The sequence below is a fragment of the Schistocerca piceifrons genome, chromosome 6 (assembly GCF_021461385.2).
Source record: "Schistocerca piceifrons isolate TAMUIC-IGC-003096 chromosome 6, iqSchPice1.1, whole genome shotgun sequence".
In the NCBI taxonomy this organism is placed as follows: domain Eukaryota; kingdom Metazoa; phylum Arthropoda; class Insecta; order Orthoptera; family Acrididae; genus Schistocerca; species Schistocerca piceifrons.
In genome coordinates, this window is record NC_060143.1 from 572,766,104 (window position 1) to 572,792,232 (window position 26,129).

Below are 26,129 nucleotides of genomic sequence, written 5' to 3' on the forward strand. Positions count from 1 at the left end.
TTTCAACCACTCGCTAACAACTAGTACAACACCATACCATTCAAACCACCAGCCCTCCCCCCCCCCCCCCCCAAAAAAAAAAACTACACACTCGTCGGCGATCTATCTATGACACACACACACACACACACACACACACACACACACACACACACACACACACACACACACACACCGCGCACGCGGTAAAGCATCATGAATAGTAGTATTGAACATATACTTCGTACTTTGTTAAGTTGGCAACAAGTAGGTAAACATGCCAAATAGGAGGAAACAAGTAGTACACCACAGGAAATAATGAGAAACGTGGCGAACAGTGTGGAGGAGGTCAGAACGCAAAGTTGTGCCTATATGGCAGTAATAAAAGTGGTAGTGCGACCTCCAGACCAGAGGAAACGCAGATCAGCAAATCGTAAGTAATTACTTTTTTACAAAAAAATCGCGACGTGAACTGTTCAATAATCTAAAACTAACAAAACGGTATCTTTATGGAGCCCACTGATAATGCCTTAGAACAAGGTAAGGCAAAACGCGTATGAGATAAATAAATTAAGTAGCGGCAGGAAAAGGCAGTTTTATTTACAAAACAAGTATTTATATGCTTGCTGCGGAGGATGGCCACGCAATCAAACTTGTAATTCTGCCGCTGTCGACGACTCAGTATTGGAAATGCAGTGCTATGGAATTCCTAGAAAGAAATTCTGAGTTACGAACGTCATTCGGTGTCCCTAATAATCGTACTTCAGTTTATGAGCGTTGACACAATACGGTTTAGTGTGCCGAATGACGAACCCACAACATGGAATACTTTTCCCCTAAACGCAAAATATTACTACCGTAATTTGGTTCTTCATTTACGATACCGCCATTTCGTTCTTTACAAAAATGGCAGGTGGTCGTTACACATGTAATACTTGAATCACCGTAAAACCCTAATACAGCTTTTGTGATAAAACAGGTTCGGTCTAAAGAAAAAGTTTTATTCTTAGCAAGATTCCTGTAGGCTGCGGCATCGGACAGAAATACACTGAGACGAGTCCTCAGGATGCCCGCTGTGCTTCCAGTCGGCAACCGCGACGGCGTGCTGCACAATTTCGTGACTCCTTTTAGTCATATTCAGTATCAGTGCAAAAGCGTTTTCTATGAAAGTTTGTTTCATTTGTGGCTACTGCTGCGAGTCCATTCTGTCAGCACTCTTGAGCTCGGTAGAAAATATGGCCACCACCTTACTTCTGCGCACCTGCTGAAATGGGAATACGAAACACGACGATAAGTAAGGCCCGTGCCGCTGTCCACCAGTGATAACCATTATTACTGAAGTTGGTCTCTGCGGTAGGTAACTGCCCGCCGATGCCTTATTACTTGCTTATCGCAATCTTACACTGGAAAGGGCAATTGTACCTACAGTGTAAAAACTTTATTTGTATGCATGTTCTATTTTTACCCAGCACCTTGGCATCACCCCGCCTAGGTGTGGTAGATATTTTATCACCACCCTCATCCCTGGTGTTTTTTTAAATTTCTTGTTCGTGTACAAAGTTTTGTTGCAAATTCTCCACGCATTTTACAGTTTATAATTCTGCTTTAAACGTCACTTCATTTCTTTCCAACCCACACCCTCCCCCCTCCCCGCTCCTCCCCCTTCCCGATCCCGGTATAAGGATATCACGTAACTTTCGAGAACTAAGTTATTGATTCCCGAAATTATTTTCAAAAACGAATTAAAAACAGTCTTGACCGCAATAAAATATTTGCAATGCGTACCAGTTTCGGTCACAATGTGACTATCTTCAGAGTGTTCTCGTTACCAGGAGTGGAAGTCATCCGGAAAGTTAAGACAAGCAACCCAGAAAACTAGGATATACACCGTCTGTATTTTCGACTATTTTTACGTGTCATCTCCCAACCACACCTACCCTTCATTTGTAAGGGTTATCGTATCCCACTCTATTCTTTCCTGGATAGCCTACAATTTGTTGCGGTTTTCGAGGCCCTTGTCAGCCTCTTCGCTAACCGTACCTGCAACCCCCCCCTCTCCTCGGTCCTTGAAAATTAAAGGTGTCTTAGTCACACAGTACTTTTTTTCTTTCATAGGAAGCCGTTTGGCGAGAAATTTGGTCGCAATTTCTGTAGCAACTTCAGAATTAGACTTTGTCATCGCATCCTCTTACCACCACGCTGATTCTGAGGCTAAACGTCATGAGCTCTGTAAGAAATTAGTCTGGCGGCCTACTTCACTATGAATTCGACACTAGTATCGTTAGTTTCTGTATTTTTGTAGGTCACACCTGCACCCCTACGGCTAAGGCAACTAAGGATGTTACCCGAGCCCTACTTTTTCCAGACAATGTCGCAATTCAGCGGTTTCCAACCTGAGAGTAATTACCCGCTGAAGGGTAAAATGAAATTTTATGAAGGTTAAAAACAAGAGTGTACGATGGTGTTTCCCAGAAAATTATTTTTTTAAATATCATTACTATTATCACCACCAGAGTGTGATATTTATTTTAACATGAGGATCAGTGTAGTGGAAGTTACAGCTTGTGAAACGACTGTATGAACATGATCTTCACAGTCCTCCCACTATACGCACGTACTCTGTACTTTGCACCATGCCTCTATGACGCTAAAATTGAGACATAAACATCACATATACCACAGTAGCTCATGAAAATGTCTTTTCACAGTTGTAGATGGTTCCAGCAATACATCATAAATTGCTTCATTTTTCACTTCGCATCAACAAAGGAACTAAGCGACAGCACAGCTCCACATAGCAGAGCACAACGTAACAGACGGCCATGGTGGGCGTGGGGTTCTAGGCGCTTCAGTTTGGAACCACGTGACCGCTACGGTCGCAGGTTCGAATCCTGCCTCGGGCATGGATGTGTGATGTTCTTAGGTTAGTTAGGTTTAAGTAGTTCTAAGTTCTAGGGAACTGATGACCTCAGATGTTGAGTCCCATAGTGCTCAGAGCCATTTGAACCATTTTTGAACAACGTAACACTAATTACGTTATGGCAACTACGCTTTCGTAAGGACTAAACTTTTACTACTACTACTACTACTACTACTACTACTGTTGGTGGCAGGGGCCACATAAGGCATTGCAGGCAAACGTCTTCAAATTTCCACGAATTGCAGCAGTCATGTGGGGATACCAGCAAACAGTAGGTCTAAGTGCATTGCAGACATTTTGGCTTGGTTGATTTTAAATAGGGGTGCAGGGTGTGGGTGTGGGTGTGGGTGATGAAAGTGCCGCTAGGGAGAGCAGTGGTGCAGAGGAAGCATATTTTGTAGCAAGTGTCTACTGTCAGTGTGTGTAGTTAGCCTCCTCTTACAAGAAAGAGTTGTAGGAAGCACTCGGGACGTTGTGGGAATAGCTCCATTATTTTATAAAAACGAAATTCTTAATGCGATACACAGAAAAAGTAAATATCATTTACCTTTCGTTATTTTAAAAATGTTTTCAAATATTTTTTTGTTGTCGTGAAGTGTAGTGAGGTGGGAATATTGTCGATAGTCCGTGAGGAGGGTAGTAGCTAATACCCGACTGCACTCAGGGGTAATGGTCTGTGCTGGGTTGGGAACCGGCGTCATACGGTGCACAGAGTTTGACTGAAACCGCTATATGCGCCCGTCGTTCAACGCGCCGCGGTCTGTGGAGTGGCGAGATTGGTCAGCCCCCTCGGTGTAGTGGCGACCTGGTGAGTATCGCCGGCCGCGTCGACCTGAGAGCGCCGCAATAAATTCTGGGGGCTGTGTGGGCCGGCAGCGCGGTCTGGCGCCGCTGGAGTGGCCAGCCTGGGCGGCTCCAGCCGTGGCTCCAGAGTGTGGCGCCACTCCGAGGCTGCGAGCCGCCACCGGCTGCAGGTTGGCCTGGAATGCGTTTTGTTTTATTAAAATGTGCTCTCGTGTTTGGCTGCAGAATGCTTGGAATGTTGTCACTGATTCCATACATCAGTGTATCCCAACCTTTGACACCATCACCACTGAGCGTAGTCCCCACTCCCCCCCACCCAAACATTATCGCCCAACTAAACTTCGGAATGGAAAAGAATTGTCCCTGAACTGACGGAAGATGATGATTAGTTTCTGTAGGTATTTCACTAAACCACCACCTTAGAGTGGTGAAGCAACTCTTAAGTGCGTCGCCAGTGCCACGAACAATCTCTTAGAAAAGAAAGTCAACCAAACACATTGAGGGTAGCCACTCTTTGCAAAACATTCCTCCTGCACAACACTTTTCCCTTGTGACACTTGTTTCACCCACACCTCACCCACCCCCGACTTCAGATCAACCAAATTAAAATTTGTGCACCATACTTAGCCCTTCTGCTCGTAAATCACTTCATTGCGGGACTCCGCACTCCCAAACTCTCAGAAATTGCAAGAATTCAAGGTGCAAATCCTTTCTGGCCGCTGCCAATAATAATAATAATAATAATAATAAATCAACAACTTGCCACACAACATAAACTAATAAAACAACACGTTCCCACACAAAAGTATGCACCACAAAATGTACTGGAGAATGATGAATACAAATTATACTGGAACAGAACCATTATAACAGATAAAACAACACCACATAACAAACCTGACATCATACTCACCAATAAAAAGAAGAAATTAACACAACTAATCGAAATATCCATACCCAATACAACAAATATACAGAAGAAAACAGGAGAAAAAACTGAAAATACATCCAACTGGCTGAGGAAGTCAAGGACATGTGGCATCAGGATAAAGTTGACATTATACCAATTATACTATCAACTACAGGAGTCATACCACACAATATCCACCAGTACATCAATGCAATACAGCTACATCCAAACTTATATATACAAGTACAGAAATCCGTAATTATTGATACATGTTCAATTACCCGAAAGTTCCTAAATGCAATGTAACATATACCGTACAGTTAAAAGGAAGTCACGCTTGATCAAGGTCCGCGTCACTTTCCATTTTTGACCAGACATAACGTCTGAGAAAAGAAAGAATAATAATAATAATAATAATAATAATAACAATAATAATATACAAGACATGTAGCAGTATACACAGTTACTGTTGTGCTGTCGATTAAATCGTGTATAGTTACGAAGTGAATGATGAAATAATTTCTGGTGTATTGTGGCAACTAAGCACAACTTTGAGTAGGCATTTCCGTGAGACATTTAAGCAGATGTGGTGTATGGGCTTCACTTTTACTGTTACAGTGTTGTAGACGCGGGTTGTAAACTACGTGTGTAGTGTGTCTGTTGATCCATTGTGGACCCAGAATAGCGGCTGATCAAATGTATACATTGATGTATCGATATTTGGCATACTGGAGCCATCAGTGTCTGGATATCGCGAATTCGTTATTCGAGTGCTTCCTTCGAAGACTCGTTGTCAAGTCTTCGAAAGAAGCACTCGAATAACGAATTCGCGATATCCAGACACTGACGGCTGCAGTATGCCAATATCGATACATCTGAATGTATGCATGAAGTACATTGGGGCCTTGAGATGGCAAACTGAAATGCTTGAAACTGGTAGTAAAAATAAAATATCGTGGTCCGCATACATTCATTCCGCAAGCTGTAACCTGTATAACACTTCAGCCATTAATGCTACTATCTTAAAAGAGTTACCAAAACAGTAAATTGGTAATCAATGTTACGGTCTTACGAAATAGTGACAAGAGAGATGATATTTCACAAATAATTTAGTTTGGTGACTCACATGCAACTGAAACTTTTGTTCTTTACCCCAGAAAAAAATATTTTACCTGAAGACGTGATGTTTATTTCGGGCATGTCCGAAAGAAGACATACCAAGCACTCATATAATTGATTTCCGTAGATGGGCAACCCTTCTTCAGTGCGGATAAACAACTACGTCAGACCTCCTGCGGGCATCTCAGTGTAGCGGACACAGAGGACGTGGACCGTGACCGCGGATAGATGGTGCTGCGTGGGAGTGCGGGTCGTCCGTGCGGGTCGTCCGTGCGGTGTGCCGAAAGAGTCCGCACAGTTGCGACAACACTGTGTCCCGGTGACGCAGCGGTTAACGCATCTGCCCAGTAAGCAGGAGATATTCAATTCCAATTTCGGTCCGGCACTCAGTTTAACTTGTCGCCGCTGATTCCGCGAAATGTCCCAATGCAGCTGACATCAGCAATTCCTTTCCTTTCCTCCCATCCCCTCCCCTCCCCTCTCCGGCCCTCCCCCCTCCACTCTCATTTTAAATATAACATTTTACCCTTATGGGTGACTACCCCCACTTTGGGAAACACTGCCTATTGAACCACTGTTCATTGAAACAAAGAAACCAGCCTAAAGTTGCTTCGTGAGTGTAGCAAATGGGTAAGGCTGGAGGGCTCGGAAAGCGACACGTTATAACAATATAACACGGGTGTACGCAAATATCGACTTGAATTTAACTTAAAGTCACTGTTCAGTTTTAACATAGTGAATTCTTTTTAAGCATAAGTTAATGAGTTAATTCTGATACAGGCCAAAAATGAATTATTGTCACAAGCTATTCCAGCACTGCAATCAGATACGGTGCAATCCAAAAATAACCCATCACTTGTGTGATATCCAAACAGTTGTGATCTGTCTCCACTCTTGATATAAGATACACTTCCTCAGTAATAATAGTAATTATGACTCTTATTGCCGCGTGGGCGACACGCTCAAACGCTGTCTCTCGACCGCCGTCTCTGACTTTCGCTCTTGTGCTGCTACAGAAGTAACTTCACTGGCACCAGCGCTCTGGGCGCCTCGGTCTCTATAACCACTACATATACGTGTTTGCGACCTGTGTCAATAAACAAATAATGTTGATCCCCTTACACTGTGCAATGGAAAACAAGATTTTCAATGCCAACAAGAGTGTTAAATCATGTTGTTTATATTTTATTACTAATGAAAAAGTGTCACTACAGACCGGCTGCCCAAGCTCGTCACGCGACACTTCATGAAACTTTGTTGAGATAATCTTAGCCTGAATTCTGAAATGTTAACGGCTTTGTATTTCGTGGTACATTACTGATGACCCACTCCGGCTATTCGTGTAATGCTTACTGTTAAATGAACGCATTGCCAATTGGTCAAGTTAAATTTGATACTTTGTACTTGTAAGCAGGGTGACAAATTTTCGTCCTCAGCGCTTAGTCATCCAGCAAAACTGAGTGCTACCGTGCAGCAACAACAGTGTATGAAAGAAAAAGGATTGCACTAAAATTATTGGCATTAAAATATAGAGCTTGTGTGTGCTTAGCGGTAGAAGCCAATGCCTGATGATGACAGTACAACGCCAGTGCCTAGGTTCTGAATGCCATCAGTTTGCTCACCATTCCGTATGGTGACGGCTGAACCTATAGATTCGGTACCAATATCGTTAGTTCTCCATTACTTTTGCAAGTCAGCTCTTCAGAGACCCAAAATATGTCAGAAACGTCTTGTACCAGCAGTAGTCTAGGCACTGGTGTGATTGTGCCGATGGCTCAAATTATTTGCGTATTTTATGATTATCTGGGTGCTGGTGGTGGTGGTGGTGGTGGTCAGAATGTATAGCTGAAAAGGTCAAAATACGATACGTAACGCTGAGGGTGGGCAGCGGCGTATAAATAGCGAGCGCCCAGTTGCCGCTGTTTCGGCGGCCGTGTGTAGACGCCGGGGAGCGCCGCAGACGGACGAGGTGTGAGGGACGCGAGGCGGCGTTGGGCCCTCGTGGCAGCTGCGCCTCGCCGCCGGGCGAACGCGGTCTGTTTACTCTGCTCCGGCAGTGGCACCGCCGCCGTACAGCAGGTGGGCTACCAGAGCTGCGCTAGCCGTCCGTCTCGTGGGTGGGTCGATGGTTTGAAGGTGCACTTGTGGCGCCCGATAATGTAAAAGTTCCAGCGGGTACAGATCAAGCGAATTTGGTAGCAAGTGAGTTTTCAGTATCATTCTTCTCCAACCACTGTAGTACGATAGTGACAAGTACAGTTTGTGTCCGACCTACACAGCTATCGCAGTACCTTAGATCAATACCACAGCTACCACTGGAAGCCCCCATAGCATATTAACGCCCCGGCCAAAGACCTTGCCACAGTGGTAACACCGTGGCCCGTCAGATAACGGAAGTTGAGCGCTGTCGGGCTGGGCTAGCACTTGGATTGATGACCATCCGGTCTGCCGAGCGCTGTTGGCAAGCGGGGTGCACTCAGCTCTTGTGAGGCAAACTGAGGAGCTACTTGACTGAGAAATAGTGGCTCCGGTCTCGTAAACTGTCATACGGCTGGGACAGCAGTATACTGACCACATGCCCCTCCATATCCGCATCCAGCGACGCCGGCGGGCTGAGGATGTCGCGGCAGTCTGTCGGTACCGTTGGGTCTTCATGGGATGTACGGGCGGAGTTTATTTTAGAAATAAGCACCGCTCCGACCGACCCACGTTCGTGTCCCGGTGCGTACTTCGAGCAGCTATTCGCCACGATGATGGCGTATCCGGACATGATTCTCAACGTGGCGTAATGAGAAACATGATTTACTCCAACAGTCAATACGTTACCATTGATCCACGGTCCAGTCCCGACTCTCCCGTGTCCACTAAAATCGTAAAGGACGGTACCATTGGGTCAGTATGGGAAGACGTATCTATGTCTGCTGCGAAGATCCATGTTGAATTGTGAGAGCGTAACGGTGTGCTGCGAAACTCTTGCACCCGCACCAACATTGTATTCCGTCGCCAGATTTGCCAGATTGCAGGCTATGTCGCTTCGCAGCGAGGGCAGGCATCCGAACTCCACAGTCTGCGATGAGCGGTGGACGTCGAACACCATGCCACCTACACCTGGTCTCACTGTCTTTCAACCACTTTCCGTAGACGCTCACGAACACAGCAGGCGAACATCGGACAAGCTCGGCGTTATACAGATGCTTGTTCCCAGCCGTCGGGCCGTAAGAGTCTGCCCTTTGCGCAAAACTTAAGGACGAAAGTCAGTTTAACATCATGTCACTGGCAAGTAACATCGATGAAACTTGGACGATACATAGAAAGAACTTGTACATTACCGTACACTATTTAGACAGAAAAAGGCAATGAGACGAATAGAAATGGCACTTTTATTCAAATACAATAATTATATTGAAGTCATGGTGATTACTTACGTTCCCCCGGACATCACAAAAGGTGCTACATGGTCGTTACCAGGACATGTAGTCAGCACGGACGGCAACGCATGCTCTGCCCTCATCTTTGGTGAGCAGTACGAGTAGTAGGGCCTTCCATTCCTCCGCTAGGTGTTTGACAACCGGTGGATGGTTTTCATGCATGCAAACGTCCTGCTATGCGTCTCCCCAACACATCCCACACGTGCTCGATGGGATTTAAGTAGGGGGAACGAGAAGGCCAGTGCCTTCGCCGAACAAGCTCTCATTCCAAGAGCTGCTCAGCCTGCGCCGTTCTGTGTGGCCGTGGATAATCTATAAAAATGAAGTCATTGCTGAATACACCCTCGAAATGACGCACATGAGAGAGGAGTGGAGACTCACAGTGACGTTGATATGTGAGTGTAGGGTGTTCGAAGATCTGATGGTCAGTACGTCGAAGTAACATTACACCTCCCCACACAATAACACCTGGACAACCAAAACGAACAAGTTAGGCGTTCCTGCGTGCATTGTCTGTTTTCACCTCTCGCCTTATAAGGGCGTGTCCAGAACCACTACTCAGACTGAATCTGGTCTCACCCGAGAAGAGCACGCGACGGTACTCCTCGCTGGTCCAGTCCCTATGATCTTGGCACAATCGCAAAAGATGCCGCCGATGTGCGGACGTTAACGGAACAAAACACTAGCTGTCGTGTAAAGAGCCCATCCTGATGCAGTCGCCGTGTCACTGTGAAGAACAAGGTTGCGCGCCTTAAATGTGGCTGCAATTGTACCCGCTGTCTGACTTGGGTCCGTTTTCGCCACTCGGAGAAAGTAGCGGCCACTTGCAGCTGTACTTGACCGCAGCCGACCACCACCCGGCTTTCGGGCAGCAGTGCTTTGTGATTCGGAACGGTCCCCATGCCCGTGAAACAATACTGTGAGCAATACGATAAACCCTGGGCTACACTCGTCACACTTCCCCGGTCCCCCATTTTTCCGATAATTCTGCCCCGCGTGAACTCGTCCAAAAGCTGACTCCGGATCATACTGTAATGTACGGCCCTAGAGAGCACCGTGACTGTTCACTGATGATGAACGCACGTACGCTGTCTTTCCCCGCCGCTTCAGCTGCCTCGTCTTTGCTGGACCAGCCCCGTTTGCCCCCACTGTCTAGCTGAGCTTATGCCATGTGACGACCAGTTTTCTGCACGACTGGGAGACCTGTGGCTACTAAATTCCAGCACTTTCTCATTTCCACAGAACTGTTAACATGTTAAGCTACTTCGTCTAGCTTGTTCTCGAGTTCTGCGGAGCAGTGTACCGGGTGATCAAAAAGTCAGTATAAATCTGAAAACTTAATAAACCACGGAATAATGTAGATAGACAGGTAAAAATTGACACACATGCTTGGAATGACATGGGGTTTTATTAGAAAAAAAAGTATTGCTTGACGCGTGAAAGATCTCTTGCGCGCGTCGTTTGGTGGTGATCGTGTGCTTAGCTGCCACTTACGTCATGCTTGGTCTCCCAGGTCCCCAGGTCCGTGCGATTATTGGCTTTGGGGCAACCTGAAGTTGCAAGTGTGTCGTAATCGATATCTCTAGGGATGCTGAAAGACAACATCCGACGCCAGTGCCTCACCATAACTCCGGATATGCTTTACAGTGCTGTTCACAACATTATTCCTCGACTGCAGCTATCCTTGAGGAATGATGGTGGACATATTGAGCATTTCCTGTAAAGAACATCATCTTTGCTTTATCTTACTTTGTTATGCTAATTATTGCTATTCTCATCAGGTGAAGCGCCATCTGTCGGACATTTTTTGGACGTTTGTAATTTTTTGATTCTAATAAAACCACATCTCATTCCAAACATGTGTATCAATTTGTACCTCTCTATCTACATTATTCCGTGATTTATTCAGTTTTCAAACCTATACTGACTTTTTGATCAGCCGGTACATTACCTTGCAGCATCAGGGGTCCGCAACGCAGCGGGCGAGTTTGTCTTGTGGTGGTCGGTGGTCACAATTTTGTTGCTCATTATTTATAATCACGGAAATTACTGTTCAGGGTATTAGTTACACAACAAAATGTTGTGTATAGACTGCCAACACCGTCATTTGTTTGCCTATACTGTTAATGGATCATTAATAGTGAAAATTGCGCCAGTTTCATTGCCACTGTCACTTACGGTAGTACATTCAGCATCTCCTAATAAGTTTTGTATAACAGTTACATCGGTGGTAGAGAATGACCAATTCAGTACTTTCATCCAAGTAACGAAGGACTGAAAATGAATATTCAGCTTTTAGCGACATCAATGACTCTCCCTACATAGCGCCAACAGTAACTCACGGCAACTAGACCGTCGTTCTAAATGCCTGGAGACCACCATAATCTTTAACATGACTCCGTGCGCGAAATCGTTTCGCTTCACTGCTTGTGCGCGTTGATTGTGATAGGTGCGTGCGTAACTGATGAACGACAAGCGGCCTCCTACTTCACACAATATTACTACCTCCTCGGTACATTAAATGCACGTCTCAAGAGTTTGTAGCGAGTAACGCTCCGTCTTCGATGAAAGCAGAGCAGTTTCCAGACAACGGCCTCACGCTTTTCTCATTAAGGCTCTCATTTCTTCCAGAGATATTCATTTCAGACAGTTGGATTTTGATATGACCAGGACTCGCATTTGACGGGGGACTGAGATAAAATCCCCCATTGCAGTTTCCTTGTTTTTGTTAAGTCGACTGTGGTGAATACCGGGCGGGTGTGTTTCCCTCCGGGTACTAGTCAAATCGCCACTTGTGCTCAGCTTTTAGAAAGGTGGTGTTACTATGTGTGAAATGATAATCTCGCCACTATTTGCAGTTAAACAATAACGGACCTTAAATGACAAGTTGTATAGCTGACGCCTGTCTCCATGAGATAGCGCAGTACCGCCGGCAGTGTAAGAAAGGGCGTGCTGTTCCAGGTGCCTCTGGATCTTTCACTACCTCTTATAGAGAACAATTTGGCTGCTGCTTCCTATATGTAGTCTGGTAGTACAGTATCAGACAACGGTAGGTTAGGCTGTGGCAGCGCCTAGCCCAAGTAATAGCAAATAAGAGCCCAGCAGTACGTGCGCGTTGTATCTGGCAGTTTACAGTTGTACCGGACAAAACAGGTAGCATAAAAACTTAAATTATGGCATTTTCGTTAATAGACAAAGATGTAAAAGTCAGGACATTGATTTGATGAAAATAACATGAAACACAGGCCAAACAGTAAGAAATATTCAGTTCCAAGAAGCATGTTACGTGATGGACTTACAGCTTAACGGGAAAGCAAAGAGGTGGTCATAAAACCTGTTCCAGAAAATAAGATTTCTTGCAGAGAACATTCAGCGATGAACAGGAAGCAGCGTTCTATGACCATGTTAAAATTTTACATACTCAGCTTATGTCTTTAGTAAAAGCAGTGAATAAATATGCAGAATAACTGAGAATAAAGCATTGGTTATATAGGCAAAAACAAAACCGGCTGGGCACATTTCCGATGAGTTTATGAACAGAGTGGAAGATTAATTGCTGAGGATATAGCATCTAAGAGTTTGCAGCGAGCATCAGGTTTCAGCAGAGAAAAAGCTAACATATTATGTCGCAAACTAGCTGAACTGACGGAGAACTTAAATGTTTATAACCATATATAATACATTTAAAATCTTTTTACAACAGAAATTGTTTCCTTCGCAATTTCACCTTGGATACAGCCTTCGAAAAACTTAAACAACCATAATACGTGGACGGAAAAAATATTTTTAAAAAATCAATGAACGTACGTGGCACCGAAGTATATTATTATATCAAGGAATAGTATGCTTAGTGTGAAGAATGTTGCAGTGCAACCTTCAGAAAGTATTGTAATTGAGTATAAGATTTAGTATAAGGTGCCATCCGACGTTGTTCTGTCGACTGTTGGACTTTGAGGGACGCCAGCATTGGCCTGGGGTGAGATAGAGGGAGGGAACTTTTCATCTGATGGGTGTGTTTGTTGCGTCTTCCCCCTGTTGTGTGAACGCTTGGGGACTGGTTCCCATGAATGGCAGACACGCCAGCTGCGGTCTCTCTCTCTCTCTCTCTCTCTCTCTCTCTCTCTCTCTCTCACACACACACACACACACACACACACACACACACACACACACGCACATACACTATTACAGTCCGATACATATTTCATTGAATATAAGGATAATGGTGTCAGAGACTAATCAGGAAGAGGAATGTAGTGATAGACGCATGTCATTTAAGTCTGCAGTGCAGGTTTACGAAAAATGGTTGAGTGGATCTGACAGTGCAGGATGCTGATGACGATGACGATGATGATGATTTTTGTGTTTAACGCAAATGGCAGATAGAGTAAGTTTGATATCATCACGCCGATAAGTCTAATACCACTCCGGTGTGGGACACATCAGGTGGAACATCTAGTGCATGCAAATAAGCGTAATGAAAATGTTGAAATTATCTAGCGCATACATTGAAGAAACCACAGCACCTCTTGCTTGTGCCCACCTAGAACAACTGAAGATACCATTACCAGGACAGAATCTGCCTACATACTTCTGCTCTTACGTATTTACCAGGAAGACAAAAGTGAGCAAGTAGAGTGGTTACAGTCAGTCACTCTTTCACGCTCCAGCCGGGCATGTAGAGGAGGGATACCTTAGTACATCGTACAATGAAATATACCCTATGCCACAGACTTCTTCATGATTCACAAATTATGGATGTAGAGAGAGACAGATTTTTATTATTGTAATTTGTGTAATCTTACTTATAGATTTTAGCCTACCGCTCCTGCCGTGTCTTCAACGGTTTTGTTGTTAGGAAAATAATTTTTCCGTCTGTTGGAAAACAGATCAAATTCGGTGCTAAATAACTTGTTCATTCCATTCAGCGTTACTCGTCCTTACTGTAGGCCAAATGGACGCAGTTACCTGCTAATATTAGAAACTGGGAGATCGGCATTCAGCAACATAGAAGAACCAGTCATTCGTCGACTGAAAGACGCCAGACCTTCCTGTGTGTCAGCTGCGAAGCAGCGTTTGAAGCGATTACGACGTGCTCCCCCACTGCTCAGGGCGGACAATGTGGCCCTCGCCCAGCTGTCGGCGCGTCCCCAGCTGCCGCTAGGTGCCGTCTGATAGCGCCAATTACCTCCAGCCCGTGGCAGCGGCGCTTTCGGTGACACTGCCGTACTGAACATATCTCCTGCCGAGACTCGCAGCTGTATCTTCCCTTTACACTGCCAGCACTCTTTTCAGCTGAACTAAGTACTACAGTACGATTTATGACCGGAATGAAAGCTGCCCTTCTAAACAGCAGAACTCCTCTGGACGAGAGGTCTTGGCGTAATGGAAGCTTTGGCGCTTGAACGTATTCAAATGTCTTTGACAACACGAGATACTGAGAGGCGTAATGGTACACACACAAAAAACAGTTTTGCATCACCCCGGTTCCGAAAATTCCGGAACCTGTACAGAAAATCGGAATAAGGATCAACATAAACATCATTTCCGCCCCTTTTTATTGTTCATGAAAACCACACATTGAATATTGTACCACCATACAGCGGAACCTTCAGAGGCGGTGGTCCAGATTCCTGTACACACCGGTATCTCTAATCCCCAGTAGCGCGTCCTCTTGCATTGATGCATGCCTGTATTCGTCGTGGCATACTATGTAAATGGGTGTTAGCAGCAATGCCCTCACTAGACGTTCATTGGGCATTTTGCTCTCCCAGACAAGGATTCCACAAGTTCATCAAGGCACTGTTGGTCCGGATTGTCCCACTCCTCAACGATTCGGCGTAGATCTCTGAGTGGTTGGTGGATCACGTCGTCCATAAACAGCCCTTTTCAATCTATCCCAGGCATGTTCGATAGGGTTCAAGCCTGGAGAACATGCCGGCCACTCTAGTCGAGCAATGTCATTACCCTGAAGGAAGTCATTCACAAGATGTGCGCGATGGGGGGGGGGGGGGGGGGGGGAGAGGGGGGGCCGCGAATTGTCGTCAATGAAGACGAATGCCACGCCAATATGCTACCGATATGGTTGCAATATCGGTCGGAGGATGGCATTCACGTATCGTACAGCTGTTACGGTGCCTTCCATGACTATCAACGGCGTATGTCGGCCCCCATATAATGCCACCCCAAAACTGCAGGGAACCACCTCCTTGCTGCACTCTCTGGACAGTGTGTCTAAGGCGTTCAGCCTGACCGGGTTGCCTCCAAACAAGTCTCCGATTGTCTGGTTGAAGGCATATGTGACACTCATCGGTGAAGGGAACATGATGCTAATCCTGAGCGCTCCGTGTGGCATGTTGTTGGACCCATCTGTACTGCACTGCACGGTGACGTCGTTGCAAAGATGGACGTCGGGAATGAAGTTGCGCATCATGCAGCCTATTGCGCACAGTTTGAGTCGTAACACGACATCCTGTGGCTGTACGAGAAACATTATTCAACATGGCGGGGTTGCTGTCACGTTTCCACCGAGCCATAATCCGTAGGTAGCGGTCATCCACTGTAGTAGTAACCCTTGTGTTGCCTGAGCGAGGCATGTCATAGACAGCTCCTGTCTCTCTGTATCTCCTCCATGTCCGAACAACATCGCTTTGGTTCACTCCGAGACGCCTGGACACTTCCCTTGTTGAGAGTCCTTCCTGGCACAAAGTAACATTGCGGATGCGACCTAACCGCGGTATTGACCGTCTTGGCATGTTGAACTACAGACAACACGAGCCGTGTACCTCCTCCCTGGTGGAATGACTGTAACAGATCGGCTGTCGGACTCATTCCGTCTAAAAGGCGCTGCTCATGCATGGTTCTTTACATCTTTGGGCGGGTTTAGTGACATCTCCGAACAGTCAAAGGAGCTGTGTCCGTGATACAATATCCACAGTCAACGTCTGTCTTCAGGAGTTCTGGGAACCGGGGTGATGCAAAACTTTTTTTTGATGTATGTATCTTAAACTTCAGTTCCGTCCATTACAGGGTACACTAGGACACACTGAGCGAGATTCATTCTGCAGGCACGACGTCGGACTGTTTGTCATAGTGGCATTAACGCATTAGTGAGCTTGGAACACAGTAAGGCGCTTGTAACAACTGATAACGTTGCAGCTTAAGATATCTCGCTAATTTGCCACAGCAGTTACTTCGAGTGTATTGCGCGGAGTTCGTTGTCTGGTGGCTAGCGTTGCTGCCTCTGGATCAAGGGATCTCGGGATCGATTTCCGGCAGCGTCGGGGATTTTCTCCGCCCGGGGACTCGGTGTTTGTGTTGTCCTCATCATTTCATCGTCATTCGGGAAAGTGGCGAGACTGGACTGTGTAAAGATTGGGACTTTGTACGGGCGCTGATAACCACGCAGTTGAATGCCCCACAAACCAGATATCATCATCATCGAGCATATTGGAAGTAGGGGAATTTGGTAGCGCGCAAAGTGTACTTGCGCTAATGTTACACTTGCCACAATTAATTATGTGTACTATGCAGCTTGCTCAAGCTTTAGTGCGTTTCGTAACGAAGATTACTCTATAAGTGTATGTTAGTGGTTTCCATTGTTTTCGTTACATTGTGGTTCGCTTTACAGGCTGCCCCTTACTTCGTCGACCATTTTTACGCTCACTGTCAAAGGCCTCTGCTAGACTTTTACAGTCTTCAGCTATACACACACGTGTTGGTATGGCTTCTAAAGTCGACTGCTGATGTTCCGTTAAATCATCTTTCGGTCTTTCCTTATCTACTGCAATCCACCAGAGAACTTACGTCCTCCATCAGTATTCTATTCTACTGTTCACGTAGCGCGCCCACTTGTTTGATTATGCTAGCACACAGGACGGCGTCGCCTGATAGGGAAGTAACTTTTTCTGTGTCTTATTTAGCGCGAACCAAATAACGCTGACAGCTAGCTTCGTTTTCTTCTATCTACGTGGGGACGGGGGAGGGTTTCATTGGCATCTAGCAACAATTCAGAGAAATAAATGCAAATGGAACTTAAAGCTTCCGCATTTGTGAAGAGACAACATTTCTAGGGTATTACAATGAAATGAACACCCTTAGTTGCTTACAGGCGTTGACATACGTCAACGGGGACAGATGAAAATGTGTGCCCCGACCGGGACTCGAACCCGGGATCTCCTGCTTACGTGGCAGACACTCTATCCATCTGAGCCACCGAGGACACAGAGGATAGCGCGACTGCAGGGATTTATCTCTGGCACGCCTCCCGCGAAACCTACATTCTCAGCGTATTGTCCCGCACTACATTCGTAGTGCCCCCGCCCATTATACTCGTTACTCGCGGCGCGTTGCCGATTCCCGTAAGAGTTCGGGCACTGTTTGTGCATTCGCACAGAAGGAGAAGATGGTCAAGTGGCCGGTGCCATATAAGCAGGAGATCCCGGGTTCGAGTCCCGGTCGGGGCACACATTTTCATCTGTCCCCGTTGACGTATGTCAACGCCTGTAAGCAGCTAAGGGTGTTCATTTCATTTTAATATCATTCTAACGAGCTGCATGGTCACCGATGGTATCTGTTCTTTCTGACATGTCCGAAAGAACAGATACCATCTTAGTATATTTCTAGGATAGTTCCTAGTGAGTTTAATTTTTTTTACACCTACACCACCTCCTGAGCAGACTGCTGAAGCTCGCTGACGCAGTGTGTGTACTGAATAGTACACAGACCGCCGGCGACTAAGCAGTGTCGTTCCCTGCACGCCCTGGTCCAGTTGTTTCTGCTGCGGGCGGATTGTTGCGCAAGTCTGCAAGTTGAAAAACAAGCTCCGGTGAGACAAGTTGTTGTTCCGATTGAGATCCCTCAGGCTCTATTTCTGTTGGACTAACGTGGCTCTAAAGAACAAAGCCCTGCAAGGACCCGCCCTCTATGAAAATAAAATTACAAAACTGGTGAGCAGTAGGCCGCGCTCTGTGCATGCCTGCCTTCAATCCATTACGCTCAAGCATCTCGCTAGAGAGCTGCACTCTGTCTGAGACGTTCGGTCACTGGCTGCCCGATCGTTGCTCGTTGCTCGCTGCGAGCGGCCGGTTGCCTCGGGGCCACTTCCGGCCCGCTGTTGTCGGGGACGGTCCTGTCCTCTTCGAGAGCTGCTAAAGCGTCCGTGGGCGGCGCGCTGGTTACCGCTGGCCCGCTAATCCGCGAGCTCCGGTCTGTGGACCAGAGTCGGCGCCACCGGGTTCCAGACGGGGCCGCAGTTGGGCAGCGGGCGTCTAAACGCCGTGGCGGCGACATGACGGTCCGGGGCACCTCAGGTAGGGACAGCTGAGCTCCGACAAGTGAGTCCTGTGTCATCAGCGGCCGCCGTCACTTGGCGTTCACTGCTGGGTCAAGGTCTGCCCGAGACTTTCCCTCGAATTACCGTCTACAGTTACGTGCTTCCGCTTGAAATTACTTTTTGTCGTGTCTTGAGTCCACCTTCTATTAGAGCTTCGTCACAGATCTATTTGTAGCAAATCCAGCAACAAACTTCGCTGCTCCGTGTACCAAACATTCGTCTTTCTTTAATATGACTACATAACTATGCAGCGATTCAGAATTACGCTAACAAGTTCTTCACGCAGCCTAAATGTTAAGAACGGAAACCTCTCAGCCATAAACTGATGAATGTCGTTCGTCAAGGTATTTCTGGTTCTCGGATAATACAGGTCACCGTATCTTAACTCCTCCTCTGATCTTCCGTAGTACTGAACAGTAGAATTAGGACTGGTAATACGATCCTTGACTGAACGCTACCGGACGGGATGGAGAATAAGACCCACAAATTTTTCTGACGTGGTTGTTCCAAATCCCAGCGACACAAAATCAATGTAGGAGCGTATATGGTATCCGCCCCCACACGCGCCTCATTAATACAAAAGCTGTCCGTTTTTAGGTGTAGCATGCGAAGTACAGTCCATGTAGCAGCAGCGACTACAGAAATGGGCACTGTACTAAGATTTCTTGATTTTGTGAATGCGCTTCACTCTAGATGACCGATCATAGTTTATTATTGACGCTATAGAAGAAACGGTGCTATAAATACAACAGTACAGATTTTGCGTCGCCTGATGATCGTTTTGCTCAGAACTGTTAGTATATAAATGTTTCAACAACAACCCGAGTTCTTACATAAAAATTAAGTTTCTTAAATATTTATTGTTTACAGCTACCTTTTAAGTCCGCCAGACACCACACTTGCTAGGTGGTAGCCTTTAAATCGGCCGCCGTCCGGTAGTATACGTCGGACCCGCGTGTCGCCACTATCAGTGATTGCAGACCGAGCGCCGCCACACGGCAGGTCTAGAGAGACTCCGTAGCACTCGCCCCAGTTGTACAACCGACTTTGCTAGCGATGGTTCACTGACAAATTACGCTCTCATTTGCCGAGACGATAGTTAGTATAGCCTTCAGCTACGTCATTTGCTACGACCTAGCAAGGCGCCGTTATCATTTGCTATTTATCTTGTGATGCATGTACCGTCAGACCGATGTTCATCAATTATGGATTAAAGTTAAGTATTCCAGAAGCTACGTACTATTTTTGCTACTATAAAGACCTTGTCCTGTTCCAGACCTCACGCCATCCTGCGTGAGCTGAAACGCGTGCCCTTCGGCCTCCCGTCCTAGTGGATTGGCTGTCTTGCCAGTCCACAAAAGTAATCTGTCAGAAAGTGCACACTCTGCATTCATGGACTGTGTGTGTCTGTGTGTGTGTGTGTGTGTTTGTGTTTGTCCTTAGGATAGTTTAGGTTAAGTAGTGTGTAAGGTTAGGGACTGATGACCTTAGCAGTTAAGTCCCATAAGATTTGACACACATTTGAACATTCTGAAGAGCACACTCTGCTCTAGCGTGTAACACAGGTTTCTCCCTTCCGTTCTCTAGCAGCATCAACGCACTGCTTTGTCAGCGGCCTTGCCAGGTGGATAAGCAGGGCACCGTCAGATCACTACGTTAAGGACCGTCGTGCGTGGTCAGTTCGTGGGTGGGTGACCGTCCGCGTAACCGTGCGTTGTTGGCAGTTTTGCGTTTGCCTTTCCGGCAGGGACGACAGGAGGGGTGCTGGTGTCAAGTCCCTGATCACCTGTCTTTGCGCCAACGTCCTGGATTAAATTCCAAACCTCTCGCAGTGCCTCACGGAGTGAGGCAGTGCGTCACTGTTGTTGATAATCCGTCCGTCGGAGGGGGACGTTAAGCTCAGGGGACCCATGGTGGTGTTCGAGAGGCGGCGGGTACGTGCCCGCGACGGCTTTCACACTCTGTCATCACCTCCAACACGAATACATACCATTAGTCATCTACATTTAACAGATACACTTATACACACAGCTCTCATACTTTGCGAAGGAAAGGTGACTGCTGGCGCTGTGTATAGGAAACACGTTTCCTGTTAGGCGTTTGAAACAGCCCTTCGGAGTCTCCCTGGCGTTCATATCAAACGACTTTAATTTTACTTAACGTATTGGTCGATGTTTCTCACAAAGAATTATGGTCTGCTACATTTTGCCATCATCGATTAAATCATCGACCCTTTTGTAGCTCGCAGATGATGGGAGTAGTCCAAGGTGGCTCTATCTTGGTGATGTGTCTTGTTGTTTACAGTACTGAACGGCGCCTTCAGGGTTCGCAGCTGAGAGTGAGACAGCGAGAGACGAGGGTTAATGTCGGTGAGGAGTCGCCAGCCAGACCACGGAGTACGCTGCAGTGCAGAGGCCATGAATAATGCACAGCCCTAGGGCAGCGCAGCGCAGAGCAGAGACGTGGCTGACTTTTTATTCATAACTCCCTAGAGCAGCAGCGGCTGGCAGGGCCTGCAGATATCTCTCTCTCTCTCTCTCTCTCTCTCTCTCTCTCTCTCTCTCTCTCTCTCTCTCGTGTGTGTGTGTGTGTGTGTGTGTGTGTGTGTGTGTGTGTGTGTGTGTGTGTCGGAAATCTGATTGCAGCCGTCAAGCAGTAATGGCGGCGCTTTTTGTTCCCTCAAAGAGGAACTAGAACTTCAATCCTCTGGCGCTCCTCAGGCTAGTTTACAGCGTCGCCAGTGAGAATATCCCTTTCTCATAATTTCAGATTTACAGAAGGTCTCTGTTAAACAGACAGCGGAACAATGAACGAAACAGTCAGGAAGGAACGGACTACTCATAAAGCTCCACATGTCAGAGGCAAAGTTGTCTTGGGCGAGTTCCGAACCAGATCCTTATGGGCATTGGTTCTCTGTACGGATGGTTCAGTGAACAAGATGGTGACAAGATGCACTTTCTTTAGATTCCAGTGTGCAAGTAGGATTTAAGCACAAACTCCCGAAGGAAATTCCTTTAATGACGGCAGATCTTACGTCAGCTTCGGACAGTTAAAGTATTGTCATATGGTACCAGAAGAAAACATTCTCACGTTGATTCAAAATCTGCCAGCTCGGGCCTGAAGCATTTTTATCGACTGCGTAAAAACCACCGGATAGCCCAGGCCATAACAGCGTTTCGAAGCCAACTGAAAAAGTGGCGCAGTGTTACCTTGTACCGAAGTAAAGCGCACAGCAACACAGAAGGAAATGCGACTGCTGATTCTCTTGCTAGTGAAGCAGTGATCTCGTGTAACGAAGATGATACACATCTCCCAGCGCAGAGTCCAGAGATTGGCAAGGCTCGCACATAGCTAGAAGAAAACATTACGCTCAAAAAGCGCTTGTAATGCCATCAAACCTGTAATATGACGAATACTCGTGTATGTCGAAATCTGTAGTTTATGTAGTGAAGCCTTTTCTCTCTGCATCTCACCGCATAAGGAAAACACTATCTCTAGTTTGTAATTCTGGCGAAGTGGAAGATAAAAAAAAGCATACGTCTTTTGAGAGGATTAACCACTACGATCGAACCTAAAGGTTGTTAACGGATATTTCTTATTCATAAAATTCCTTAGTAACATAGCAAGACGCTTGACGTTAGCAGTCACAGTATATATATATATATATATATATATATATATATATATATATATATATATATATATATATGTAACACCCCTTGCTTATGTAAGCGGAAAATGCGTAACTGGTGGCAAATAAAACTTGTAATCCCTGTTGTTTTCTCGATTTGTTTTGCCCGGTTTTTATATCAAAAGTATATTACTGCAAAGGCTGGCATCTAGCACTAGAAACAGGGGAATGTCTAGTTCACGCGAAACGTTGAAATGTAAAAGTCTTTCGCATCCTAATTAAAAAGTAATAGCTAATCAGTTACGTTATACATTTGGCAGTAATATTACGTCGAGATTAGGAGGCAGAACAATTACATCGGTTCGGTTGTTGGTAAACCGAGTAGCCGGGTTGGGTGTATTCGTAGAATGATAGAAAATTGCTGTTATCTACGAAAGAGACCCCTTAAAACACGCTAGTTTGACTAGCGTTGAACATCGCCCTTTTGCGGGACCCACTTCACATCGGAGTGACAATGGGATCCACCGTGTGACGAGCAGGTCAGTGAGACTCGTCGCCGGCAAGCGGGTGTAGCAGAAATGTTCAAAAAACTTCACTGGCAGGCTATGAGAGGACGACGTCGATATCTGGCGAGGAAATGCTTGGCAAATTCGCCGTAAGTGAACACATTACGAGGATACTTCATTCGTTTTAAAACTTGACAGAATATGCTCACGTCCAGAAGTTACGCAGAAACATATCGGCAGAGCTGCTGTGTGAAAATAATTTGTAGATCTACTATTACTACTACTGTGCCCGTCCAGTGTCAGAACAGTCTCTCTCACGGTCAACGAAAATTATAAAAAAACTGTGCGAAGAGGTACGTAGGTAAGTTTCTCCGCTGATGTTCATCTCCTGCGGGACTAACTGCTTTTTCCGCAGCCACCATGCTTCGCGCATTGCGTTGCACTGACGCAATTAAACACGAGCAGACTCGCACTCCAGTGTGATGGGTGGGTGCCTGCCAGCTGTAAGACGGGCCATTAAGCAGTGGAGATAATTGCGCCTGGCGAGTTTGGCGCACCTCTGGAGCCCAGAGATTCCAGACTGCTGTAGTTTCCGTGCTCCTCCCCTCGCTCGGCCCTCTGTTTTTCCAGCCTCGGCCCCGCTCCTCCTCCAGACAAATTATCGTCTCCATAACCCTTCAGCTCCGCACCCGCTGGCTTTGAGGGCCCCGCTGCGCTCCTCGTGTTTCCCGAACAGCTGTTGCCTTGTTCCCCCCCCCCCCCCCCCCCCCTATCCTCCCGCCCTTCCTCCCCATTCTAAGAATCACCCCGTAAAGTTTTACAGAGCACACGAGCCATTCACAAGCAACAACAGACGTGGAAATGCTATCCAAGTCAGTTTAATGGCTCTTTGTTCTGGTTGTCGCACCTAACTTCTGAAAATGCCGCGTTCCTATAACTTACTCAGTAGGGATGATTCTGCTCTAGACCTAGTGTACAAATGTTCAAGAACCTTCAGAAAACTTCACATTGTACTTTGGCGATCTTATTTCGAACACTCTAGATGTTTTCTTCCAGTACCGCTCACCTAGTAGCCATTCTGAATCCACTGGTGTCCAGTGTCTAAAGTCAGCCGCAGTATGTTATATCTCGACACCAGTTTCTTCTTGTGTGGCATGTATGGTGTCAAATACTGGCATTTAAAGTTATCAACCCAAAGACAGGTTAAAATACCTCAGTACTTTAGTAGGTACGGTCGCATTGGGGGTGGTAGCACCTTCCAGTTCTCAGACTTTTTGAACTGTCTTACTAAGCCACTTACCGCAGGTACATGGGCAATCCACTCCACGTGCAACTCGCCTTCATCTACATCCATACTCTGCTAACCGCTGTGAAGAGCATGGCAGAGGGCACTTACCATTGTAGCAGTTATTAGGGCTTTCTGACATTCCATTGGTGTATAGATCGCGTGGGCCCGCATCTCGTGGTCGTGCGGTAGCGTTCTCGCTTCCCACGCCCGGGTTCCCGGGTTCGATTCGCGGCGGGGTCAGGGATTTTCTCTGCCTCGTGATGGCTGGGTGTTGTGTGCTGTCCTTAGGTCAGTTAGGTTTAAGTAGTTCTAAGTTCTAGGGGACTGATGACCATAGATGTTCAGTCCCATAGGGCTCAGAGCCATTTGAACCATTTTTATAGATCGCGTGAAGAATGACAGTTGAAATGTCTTCGTGTGTGCTGTAATTATTCAAAGTGGCTTAGCGATCCCTATAGGAGGGGTTGTGGTTGTTTATTCTTAAATTCAGCACTCCGAAGTTTTGAAACTTCGGACTTAGGCTTTCACAGGATAGATGCAAACTATCTTCAAGCATCTGCCAGTTCAGTTGTTTCAGCATTTCCGTGACACTTTCCCACGCCTCGAACAAACCTGTGATCATTCGAGCTGCCCTTCTCTGTATAGATTCAGTATCCCCTTGTAGTCCTATTTGACGCGGGTTCCACGCACTAGAGCAATATTCTAGGATGGGTTGTAAGTGTGTTTCGTGCCCAGTCTCCTTTTCCCAGTATTCTACCAATGAATCGTACTCTGCCACCTGCCGTACGCACAGCTAAACCATTTCATATCGCTACAACTCGTTACACTTAGGTATTTATACGGGTCGACACATTCCACCTGTGACTCAGTGACTTTATATTTATAGGATACAAAGTTCTTAAAGTTGTGCGAACCGCACTTTTTACATTCCTGGACATGTGAACCAAGTTCCCAATCTTTCCCACACTTTTAAATTTTGTCACGATCTGACTATTTACGCTCCGTCTTTCAGACGGTATTCCTCAGAGAAGCCATTTGCACATTAATAAATCGTTATGTTGGTGTGACAGAGTCGTACGTCCATGTATTGCACAAATATTCCTAAAGTTGACAGTCTCCGTACTATTGCGAAATTGAAAACTGTGTTAAAGCTTGAAACAATCTTTGCAGTAAACTACTATCTTGTTTCGGGTTTTTTTGCCGTCAATCTCTTTCACATTATGTGACTGAGACAGCGTACTGCCTCTGCAACTCGGTTTCCTTTTCTTTCAGATTAATATGATGTCAGGTGCATGTAACGAGACTGGCTGCTGGGGTTGTTGCAAAAGGAAATCTTAGATACTTAATTACATGGTAAAAATCAAGCTTTGAAAGACTGTATTAGCGTTGAAGTTTTCCCTCCGATTCCAGAAGTCTAATGTAGTATTTTGCTCAGAACAAAACGAACCGTCCAACATCTGAATTTGCTAGCTAAGATTTGAGGTACCTGACGTCTTCGACAATTCCGGGTTTGAGTTACTTTTATCAAAGCTGAAAAACACGAACGAAGGCATCGGTCTGTCATAACATGACGGGACGGGACAGGACTGATAGTGAGGCAGCAGGGAGTAGTAGCGGGCGTTACAAACGACGCTTCAGCTGTCATAATTGATAATCAGTAAAACGCACACGGGGAGATGAAACATTTCCTTCTTGTAATTAATACTAAGGGCGTTCAGCGTCACATCGATGTATCATAAACACGACATTTTCTAGTTATGAGACAACAGGTTTTCCGCATTAAAATACTCGTTGCTGTATCACATGTATTTCAGTGCATCGTCTTAAGGTGTCCATTTCTACTCGCGGGTATTCACGATTTCCATTAACGTCTTCAACCATATGATCTTCCACTGCCCTTTATGGGGCAGCGAGTAAGACTGCACGATTGTGTCAGACGAGAACCGGGAAAAACTAAATCACTCAACTTGATGTTTCCCGTTCACCGGTAACAACTAGATGGGTGAGACTCACTACAGACTATAAAGCTCAACGGTTGCTATCGACAGTGAGCAAAGTACGGAAGGAGGGCGCCCCAGTCAATAGTCGGCCTGACCCATTCGTTGTGTGTTTGCTGGTCCGGGAGTTAGGTCAGTGATAAGACACCGTTAAAGTGTGCTACACACGACTCCAAAGCGGGAGCGGTTACCCTCAAAGTGTGAGGGAGTGCC

At 46.2% G+C, this 26,129-nt stretch overlaps 1 protein-coding gene and 2 non-coding genes across 3 annotated transcripts in view; 1 reads left to right on the top strand and 2 right to left on the bottom strand.

Moving 5' to 3' along the window:
* The window catches only part of LOC124803461 (translation initiation factor IF-2), a 562,926-nt gene that overhangs the window by 210,436 nt on the left and 326,361 nt on the right, over positions 1–26,129 (top strand). The window lies entirely within an intron of this gene.
* LOC124803856 lies at positions 14,833–14,945 on the bottom strand. Its single transcript, XR_007017322.1, has one exon. It is a non-coding gene; the product is annotated as a U4atac minor spliceosomal RNA (small nuclear RNA).
* Positions 17,308–17,381, bottom strand: Trnat-cgu. The gene has a single exon. It is a non-coding gene; the product is annotated as a tRNA-Thr (tRNA).